Consider the following 8040-nt stretch of genomic DNA (forward strand, 5'->3'; position numbering starts at 1 on the left):
GTCGCCCCTCAACCTCCTTCGTTCCAGTGAGAACAAACCGGGTTTATTCAACCGCTCCTCATAGCTAATGCCCTCCATACCAGGCAACATTCTGGTAAATCTCTTCTGCACCCTCTCTAAAGCCTCCACATCCTTCTGGTAGTGTGGCGACCAGAATTGAACACTATACTCCAAGTGTGGCCTAACTAAGGTTCTATACAGCTGCAACATGACTTGCCAATTCTTATACTCAATGCCCCGGCCAATGAAGGCAAGCATGCCGTATACCTTCTTGACTACCTTCTCCACCGGTGTTGCCCCTTTCAGTGACCTGTGGACCTGTACTCCTAGATCTCTCTGACTTTCAATACTCTTGAGGGTTCTACCATTCACTGTATATTCCCTACCTGCATTAGACCTTCCAAAATGCATTACCTTACATTTGTCCTGAATAAACTCGATCTGCCATCTCTCCGCCCAAGTCTCCAAACAATCTAAATCCTGCTGTATCCTCTGACAGTCCTCATCGCTATCCGCAATTCCACCAACCTTTGTGTCGTCTTCAAATTAATCAGACCATTTACATTTTCCTCCAAATCATTTATATATACTACAAACAGCAAAGGTCCCAGCACTGATCCCTGTGGAACACCACTGGTCACAGCCCTCCAATTAGAAAAGCATCCTTCCATTGCTACTCTCTGCCTTCTATGACCGAGCCAGTTCTGTATCCACCTTGCCAGCTCACCCCTGATCCCGTGTGTCTTCACCTTTTGTACTAGTCTACCACGAGGGACCTTGTCAAAGGCCTTACTGAAGTCCATATAGACAACATCCACTGCCCTACCTGCATCAATCATCTTTGTGACCTCCTCGAAAAACTCTATCAAGTTAGTGAGACACAACCTCCCCTTCACAAAACCATGCTGCCTCTCACTAATACGTCCATTTGCTTCCAAATGGGAGTAGATCCTGTCTCGAAGAATTCTCTCGAGTAATTTACCTGCCTCTGAAGTAAGGCCTGTAGTTCCCTGGATTATCCTTGCTACCCTTCTTAAACAGAGGAACAACATTGGCTATTCTCCAGTCCTCCGGGACATCACCTGAAGACAGTGAGGATCCAAAGATTTCTGTCAAGGCCTCAGCAATTTCCTCTCCAGCCTCCTTCAGTATTCTGGGTTAGATCCCATCAAGCCCTGGGGACTTATCTACCTTAATATTTTTTAAGACACCCAACACCTCACCTTTTTGGATCTCAATGTGACCCAGGCTATCTACACACCCTTCTCCAGACTCAACATCAACCAATTCCTTCTCTTTGGTGAATACTGATGCAAAGTATTCATTTAGTACCTCGCCCATTTCGTCTGGCTCCACACATAGATTCCCTTGCCTATCCTTCAGTGGGCCAACCCTTCTCCTGGCTACCCTCTTGCTTTTTAAGTACGTGTAAAAAGCCTTGGGATTTTCCTTAACCCTATTTGCCAATGACTTTTCGTGACCCCTTCTAGCCCTCCTGACTCCTTGCTTAAGTTCCTTCCTACTTTCCTTATATTCCACACAGGCTTCATCTGTTCTCAGCCTTTTAGCCCTGACAAATGCCTCCTTTTTCTTTTCGACGAGGCCTACAATATCTCTCGTTATCCAAGGTTCCCGAAAATTGCCGTATTTATCCTTCTTCCTCACAGGAACATACCGGTCCTGAATTCCTTTCAACTGACACTTGAAAGCCTCCCACATGTCAGATGTTGATTTGCCCTCAAACATCCGCCCCCAATCTATGTTCTTCAGATCCCACCTAATATTGTTATAATTAGCCTTCCCCCAATTTAGCACATTCATCCTAGGACCACTCTTATCCTTGTCCACCAGCACTTTAAAACTTACTGAATTGTGGTCACTGTTCCCGAAATGCTCCCCTACTGAAACATCTACCAGCTGGCCGGGCTCACTCCCCAATACCAAGTCCAGTACCGCCCCTTCCCTCGTTGGACTGTCTACATATTGTTTTAAGAAGCCCTCCTGGATGCTCCTTACAAACTCTGCCCCGTCTAAGCCCCTGGCCCTAAGTGAGTCCCAGTCTCCCATCACCACAACCCTGTTGTTTTTACTCTTTTCCAAAATCTGTCTACCTATTTGCTCCTCTATCTCCCACTGGCTGTTGGGAGGCCTGTAGTAAACCCCCAACATTGTGACTGCACCCTTCTTATTCCTGATCTCTACCCATATAGCCTCACTGCCCTCTAAGGTGTCCTCCCGTCGTACAGCTGTGATATTCTCCCTAACCAGTAGAGCAACTTCGCCACCCCTTTTACATCCCCCTCTATCCCGCCTGAAACATCTAAATCCTGGAACGTTTAGCTGCCAATCCTGCCCTTCCCTCAACCAGGTCTCTGTAATGGAACAACATCATAGTTCCAAGTACTAATCCAAGCTCTAAGTTCATCTGCCTTACCCGTAATACTTCTTGCATTAAAACATATGCACTTCAGGCCACCAGACCCGCTGTGTTCAGCAACTTCTCCCTGTCTGCTCTGCCTCAGAGCCCCACTGTCCCTATTCCCTAGTTCTCCCTCAATGCTCTCACCTTCTGACCTATTGCTCCCATGCCCACCCCCCTGCCATACTAGTTTAAACCCTCCCGTGTGACACTAGCAAACCTCGCGGCCAGGATATTTATGCCTCTCCAATTTAGATGCAACTCGTCCTTCTTATATAGGTCACACCTGCCCCGGAAGAGCTCCCAGTGGTCCAGATAACGGAAACCCTCCCTCCTACACCAGCTGTTTAGCCACGTGTTTAGCTGCTCTATCTTCCTATTTCTAGCCTCACTGGCACGTGGCACAGGGAGTAATCCGAGATTACAACCCTAGAGGTCCTGTCTTTTAACTTTCTGCCTAGCTCCCTGAACTCCTGCTGCAGGACCTCATGCCCCTTCCTGCCTATGTCGTTAGTACCAATATGTACAACAACCTCTGCCTGTTTGCCCTCCCCCTGCAGGATGCCCTCTACCCGTTCGGAGACATCCTGGACCCTGGCACCAGGGAGGCAACATACCATCCTGGAGTCTCTTTCACGTCCACAGAAGCGCCTATCTGTGCCCCTGACTATAGAGTCCCCTATTACTATTGCTCTTCTGCGCTTTGACCCTCCCTTCTGAACATCAGAGCCAGCCGTGGTGCCACTGCTCTGGCTCCTGCTGTTTTCCCCTGATAGGCTATCCCCCCCGACATAAGAACCTGAGTCTCCCCAGCAGCTGCATTCTGTACCTGCGCGGCTGGGGGAAACATCTAGTGCAATAAAGCCTTCAATTGTCTCCAATCTCATCTCAGGAGTTATTGATCGAGCATCAATTTATTGCACTAGATTTTAAAGAATGGAGCTCCGAATCAAGCCGGAGTGTCTGCAACTCAGCCCCCACACGGCAAACTCAGCGGCAACCTTCAAACACTGGCTGGCGTGCTTCAAAGGGTACCTCAGGACGGCCACGACTGAACCGACGGAGGACCAGAAACTGCAAGTTCTCCACTTGAGGGTGAGCCCAGAGATCTACACCCTCATCGAGGATGCGGATGATTTCGAGGCCGCAATGACCCTGCTGAAAGGACACTATATTCGCCCTGTAAACCAGGTCTGCACCCGACATCTGCTAGCGACGAGGTGACAAATCCTCGGGGAATCACTGGAGGAGTTCTACCATGTGCTCCTGGTGTTATGGAGGATCTGTGACTGCCCGCAAGTTTCGGCCAGCGTCCAAACAGAACTTTTGATCCGGGACGCTTTTGTTGTTGGTATGCAGTCCACCCAAATCCGCCAGCAATTGCTGGAGAAAAAGACACTAGGCCTCAAGAAGGCACGGGCCCTTGCTAGCTCCCTGGATGTGTCCTCCCGAAACACCCGTGCTTACGTCCCTTACTGCGCGGCAGTCCCTTGGGCAGAATGGAACCCCTCCGCGGCCGACTCCGATGCATCCCCCATCCCCCCACAAGCTTGTGCTGTGAGACTGCCAGGCAACCCCGGGGTGCCCCGCTGCTATTTTTGCGGGCAAGCCAAGCACCCCCGGCAGCGCTGCCCGGCCTGCCCATCCATCTGAAAAGGGTGCGGCAAAATGGGCCATTTCATGGCAGTATGCCAGGCCCGGGCGGTCATCGCGGTCTCCGGGGGCGAACCGGGACCACCACCACAACTCTCTCCACGAGCCACGTGTGGCCAGCGGGCGCCGCTATTTTGTCCCCCGGGGACCACGTGTAACGGATGGGCGCTGACATCTTGTACACCTCCAGCCATGTGCGACCAGTGGGCGCCGTCATCTTGGCTGGACTCTCAGGACCCCGACTCGGATGACCAAACACCGCCCGAGGAAAACAGCCAAATTTTGCCCCAACTTTCCTCGGTGACCCTGGACCAGTCTCGGCCCCGCATACTCTCAACTGCGACGACGTCCGTGCTCATCAACGGGCATAAAACATCCTGCCTGATCGACTCCGGGAGCACAGAGAGCTTCATACACCCCAACACGGTAAGGCTCTGATCTCTTCCCATCCACCTAGTCAACCAAAAAATCTCCCTGGCCTCCAGGTCTCACTCGGTAGAGATGAAAGGGTTCTGCATAGCGAACCTCACGGTCCAGGGAAGGGAGTTTAAAAATTACCGGCTCTACGTCCTTCCTCACCTCTGCGCTGCCACACTCCTAGGGTTAGACTTCCAATGTAATCTCCAGAGCTTAACTTTTAAATTCGGCGGCCCTATACCCCTCCCCCCTCACTGTCTGCAGGCTCGCGACCCTCAAAGTCGATCTGCCTTCCCTGTTTGCGAACCTCACCCCGGATTTCAAACCTGTCGTCAACAGGAGCAGACGGTACAGTGCCCAGGACCGGACCTTCATTAGGTCGGAAGTCCAGCGGTTACTGAAGGAAGATATTATTGAGGCCAGCAACAGTCCCTGGAGAGCTCAAGTAGTGGTTGTAAAGACCGGGGAGAAGCATGGGATGGTCATTGATTATAGTCAGACCATCAACAGGTATACGCAGCTCGATGCGTACCCTCTCCCCCGCATATCTGATCTGGTCAATCAGATTGCACAATACAAGGTCTTTTCCACGGTGGATCTAAAATCTGCCTACCACCAGCTCCCCATCCGCCCTAGCGACCGCAAATACACTGCATTCGAAGCAGATGGGCGGCTCTACCACTTCCTAAGGGTTCCCTTCGGTATCACAAATGGAGTCTTGGTCTTCCAACGGGAGATGGACCGAATGGTTGACCGGTACGGTTTGCGGGCCACGTTTCCGTACCTCGATAACATTACCATCTGCGGCCACGACCAGCAGGACCACGACACCAACCTCCGAAAAATCCTCCATACCTCAAAAATCCTTAATCTAACATATAACAAGGACAAATGCGTGTTCAGCGCCGACCATCTAGCCATCCTCGGCTACGTAGTGCATGATGGAGTTATAGGCCCAGATCCCGAACGCATGCGCCCCCTCATGGAGTTCCCCCTCCCCCACTGCTCCAAAGCCCGGAAATGCTGCCTGGGATTTTTTTCACATTATGCCCAGTGGGTCCCTAACTATGCAGACAAGGCCCGCCCACTAATTCAATCCACAGTTTTTCCCCTGTCGGCAGAGGCTCGCCGGGCCTTCAGCCACATCAAAGCGGACATCGCAAAGGCCACGATGCACACAATCGATGAATCCCTCCCCTTCCAAGTCGAGAGCGACGCATCCGACGTAGTGCCCCCTCACCCCATGCCCCACTGCACCCCCGGGGGCCCCAAGCATGCGCGATGCGAACGGGATAACGAAACGGCCGACACCCACACTGCGCATGTGCGACGATGCGCGGAGCGTCAGGACACCAGCGTCATGACGTGCTCGAACTGCGGCAATGCCCACTTAAAGAAACATGTCCTGCAAGAGGCAGGCGATGTTTAAACTGCGCGAAGCCTGGACACTATGCAGCCTTGTGCAGGTCTGCACCACCAGTCAGGGGCCAGCGATCCCAATTCCGGCGACGGCGCGTTCAGAGTGTGAAACAACGATTACAGGATTCTGATCCTGGTAGCACAACGGATCCAGGGGAAGAATGCCTGGACTCCGCCTACTGTGTGGGCATCATTACCAAATGTGAATATGCCACATCCAACTCACCACAAATTCAATCCATCCTCGCTGTAGATTCTGCGGACGAATGGCGTCTCGTGATGCAGGTCAACCACTGCTCCATCCAGTTTAAGCTGGACAGAGGTGCTTCTGCCAACCTCCTCTCACAGGCAGATTTGAAACGCATCAAGAAGCCCCCCAAGGTCCTTCCAGCAGCCTGCAGGCTCCTGGACTACAACGGAAATGCCATCACGGCACTGGGATCCTGCCATCTACTCGTCTCCAACCGGAGCACCCACGCACGGTTACATTTTGAAATTGTCAAGCCAGACAGGGCATCCCTACTCGGCGCACAGGCCTGCAAGCAGCTGAACCTCGTGCAGCAGGTTTACACAACGACATCCTCCAATGTGGATCTCCAGGTCGGCATTGACGACATCCTCGCTTTGTGTCCGGAGATGTTCAACGGGATGGGCACGCTGCCATATCGATACAAGATTCTGCTATGACCTGACGCCAAGCCAGTGGTCCACACACAACGCCCGGTCCCGGCTCCGCTGAGGGAGCGCCTGAAGGCACAGCTCAAGTATCTTCAGCAACATGGCATCATTTCCAAGGTAACCAAACCGACTGACTGGGTCAGCTCGATGGTATGTGTTAGAAAGCCTTCGGGAGACCTGCGCATCTGCATTGATCCAAAGGATCTCAATGAGTACATAATGCGTGAACACTACCCCATCCCGAAGTGGGAGGAACTCACCAGTGAGATGGCACACACATGCTTTTCACCAAGATAGATGCGTCACATGGATTTTGGCAAATCCAGCTGGATGAGTCCAGCAGAAGGCTCTGCACCTTCAACACACCGTTTGGCAGATAATTCTATAATCGCATGCCGTTCGGCATCGGAGATCTTCCATTGCATCATGGAGCAGATGATGGAGGGCATTGAAGGGGTTTGTGTGTACGTGGACGACATCATCATATGGTCCACGACCCCTGAAGAGCATGTTTCCCTTACTCAGGAGGTATTCCGCCATGTCCATGCCAATGGCCTGAAGCTGAACAGGTACAAATGTTGCTTTGGCATGTTCCGAGGTGACCAGATCTCTCAGCAGGGCGTGCGCCCGGACACAGATAAGGTCAAGGCCATTGAAGTCATGAAGATCCCTGAAGACAAGAAGGCGGTGTTGTGCTTCCTGGGCAAGGTCAATTTTCTGGGCAGGTTTATCCCAACCATGGCCTCACACACCACGGCCTTACGAAACCTGGTGAAAAGTGGAAGGCAGCACATCACGCAGAGTGGTTGGAGCTGAAATCCAAGCTCACCACTGCACCCGTCTTGGCATTTTTCGATGCAGACAGGGAGACAGAAATCTCAACAGATGCGAGCCAGGATGACACTTCATCCTGGGCACCGGTAGCCTACGCATCGAGGGCCATGACGCCCACCGAAACAAGGTATGCGCAAATAGAGATGGAATGCCTGGCATTCTTAAGTTTCACGACTATGTCTACAGCCTGCCAACATTCACTGTCGAGACGGATCAGAGGCCTCTGGTCCACATTATCTACAAGGACCTGAACGACATGACGTCTCGGTTGCAGCGCATCCTCCTCAAACTCAGAAGGTACGACTTTGACTTACTGTACACCCCTGGCAAGGAGCTCATCATCGCTGATGCATTGTCCTGCTGCATCACCTTGCCTCGTGAACCGCTGGAAATCATCCAGCAGATTGAATCACAGGTGCAGCTGTGTGCTAGCACCCTCCCTGCGTCTGATGAGAAGGTGGTTCGTATCCGTGAGGAGACAGCCAAAGACCCTCTCTTGCAGCGTGCCATGCACCACCTTGCCAATGGCTGGCAGAAAGGGCAGTGCCCTCAATTTTACAATGTAAAGGACGACCGACGGTGATGGATGGTATCCTCCTCAAGCTGTACCGGATTGTCAT

The sequence above is a fragment of the Scyliorhinus torazame genome, chromosome 17, assembly GCF_047496885.1.
Source record: "Scyliorhinus torazame isolate Kashiwa2021f chromosome 17, sScyTor2.1, whole genome shotgun sequence".
Classification (NCBI taxonomy): Eukaryota; Metazoa; Chordata; class Chondrichthyes; order Carcharhiniformes; family Scyliorhinidae; genus Scyliorhinus; species Scyliorhinus torazame.